The 2,504-nt window shown below is 37.9% G+C and overlaps 1 pseudogene; it reads right to left on the reverse strand.

The window, feature by feature from the left end:
* Positions 1-1,814: 1,814 nt before the first annotated feature.
* Positions 1,815-1,949, reverse strand: LOC135269387 (U6atac minor spliceosomal RNA; annotated as a pseudogene).
* Positions 1,950-2,504: the final 555 nt, after the last annotated feature.

A 2,504-nucleotide genomic window follows, 5' to 3' on the forward strand; every position in this document is an offset into this window, starting at 1 on the left:
TTTTTGTCTTTGGTTCTGTTTATGTGGTGAATTACATTTATAGACTTGCGTATATTGAACCAGCCTTGCATCCCCGGGATGAATCCTACTTGATCATGGTGGATAAGCTTTTTGATGTGCTGTTGTAATCGGCTTGCCATTATTTTATTGAAGATTTTTGCATCTATGTTCATCATGGATATTGGCCTGTAGTTTTCTTTTCTTGTTGAGTCTCTGCCAGGTTTTGGTATTAGGATGATGTTGGTCTCATAAAATGATTTGGGAAGGATTCCCTCTTTTTGGATTATTTGGAATAGTTTCAGTAGGAATGGTACCAGTTCCTCTTTGTATGTCTGGTAGAATTCGGCTGTGAACCCATCTGGGCCTGGGCTTTTTTTGGGTGGTAGGCTCTTAATTGCTGCCTCGACTTCAGACCTTGTTATTGGTCTATTCAGGGTTTCGACTTCTTCCTGGTTTAGGCTTGGCAGGAGGCAGCTGTCCAGGAATTTATCCATTTCCTCCAGGTTTTCTAATTTATGTGCATAGAGTTGTTTGTAATAATCTCTGATGATGGTTTGAATTTCTGTGGAATCTGTGGTGATATCCCCTTTGTCATTTTTTATTGCATCTATTTGGTTATTCTCTCTTTTCTTTTTTATTAGTCTGGCTAGTGGTCTGTCTATTTTGTTGATCTTTTCAAAAAACCAGCTCCTGGATTTATTGATTTTTTGAAGGGTTTTTCGTGTCTCTATCTCCTTCAATTCTGCTTTGATCTTAGTTATTTCTTGTCTTCTGCTAGGTTTTGAGTTTTTTTGATCTTGCTCCTCTAGCTCTTTCAATTTTGACGATAGGGTGTCAATTTTAGATCTCTCCTTTCTTCTCATGTGGGCACTTATTGCTATATATTTTCCTCTAGAGACTGCTTTAAATGTGTCCCAGAGATTCTGGTATGTGGTGTCTTCATTCTCGTTGGTTTCGAAGAACGTCTTTATTTCTGCCTTCATTTCATTGTTTATCCAGTCAACATTCAGGAGAAAGTTGTTCATTTTCCATGAGGCTGTGCGGTTCTGGGTTGGTTTCTGAATTCTGAGTTCTAACTTGATTGCACTGTGGTCTGAGAGACTGTTTGTTATGGTTTCCGTTCTTTTGCATTTGCTGAGGAGTGATTTACTTCCAATTATGTGGTCAATTTTAGAGTAGGTGTGATGTGGTGCTGAGAAGAATGTATATTCTGTGGATTTGGGGTGGAGAGTTCTGTAAATGTCTATTAGGTTTGCTTGTTCCAGGTCTGAGTTCAAGTCTTGGATATCCTTGTTAATTTTCTGTCTCGTTGATCTGTCTAATATTGACAGTGGTGTGTTGAAGTCTCCCACTATTATTGTGTGGGAGTCTAAGTCTCTTTGTAAGTCTTTAAGAACTTGCCTTATGTATCTGGGTGCTCCTGTGTTAGGTGCATATATATTTAGGATCGTTAGCTCTTCTTGCTGCATTGATCCTTTTACCATTATGTAATGTCCTTCTTTGTCTCTTTTGATCTTTGTTGGTTTAAAGTCTATTTTATCAGAGATGAGAATTGCAACTCCTGCTTTTTTTTGCTCTCCATTTGCTTGGTAAATCTTCCTCCATCCCTTTATTTTGAGCCTTTGTGTATCCTTGCATGCGAGATGGGTTTCCTGGATACAGCACACTGATGGGTTTTGGCTTTTTATCCAATTTGCCAGTCTGTGTCTTTTGATTGGGGCATTTAGTCCGTTTACATTTAGGGTTAATATTGTTATGTGTGAATTCAATCCTGTCATTTTGGTGCTAGGTGGCTGTTTTGCCCTTTGGTTGATGCAGATTCTTCATTGTGTTGATGCTCTTTACCTTTTCGTGTGTTTTTGGAGTGGCTGTATGCGTGTTGTCAGGCCCGAGAGCCTCTTCCATCCTTGTCAAGGGGAGTGCTAACCTTCTCTCCTTTCATACAACACGCCAAAGCAATATTAACAAGAAAAAACAAAGCTGCAGGCACCATACGCCTTGATTTCAAACTATATTACAAAGGTATAGTAATCAAAACACTATGACAGTGCATTAAAACAGAAACCAGTGGAACAGAATAAGGAGCTCAGAAATAAACCCACACCTATATCTTTAATCTTTGCCAAGGGTACTATGAATACACAATGGTGAAAAGATTGTCTCTTTAATGAATGGTGTTGGGATAAAGAGATATCCACATGCAGAAGGATCGAAGTATATTATTTCCTTATACAATGTATAAAAACCAATACAAAATGGATTAAACACTTAAAGGTAAGATATGAAACCACAAAAAAATCCTAAAAAAGAAAATAGAGAAAAAGCTTTTTGATACTGGTCTTGGCAATCAGTTTTTGTATCTATCAGGAAGGCTATTAAAAAAGACAAGAGATAAATGTTGATGAGGATGCAGGGAAAAGGGAACCCTTGGACACTGTAGATGAGAATCCAAAATTGCACAGCAACTAAGTGGACATTACACAAAGTATTAAAAATATGATTAT

Source organism: Aotus nancymaae, unplaced genomic scaffold (assembly GCF_030222135.1).
Source record: "Aotus nancymaae isolate 86718 unplaced genomic scaffold, 86718_ANA_hifiasm-v0.15.2.pri h1tg000004l, whole genome shotgun sequence".
Classification (NCBI taxonomy): Eukaryota; Metazoa; Chordata; class Mammalia; order Primates; family Aotidae; genus Aotus; species Aotus nancymaae.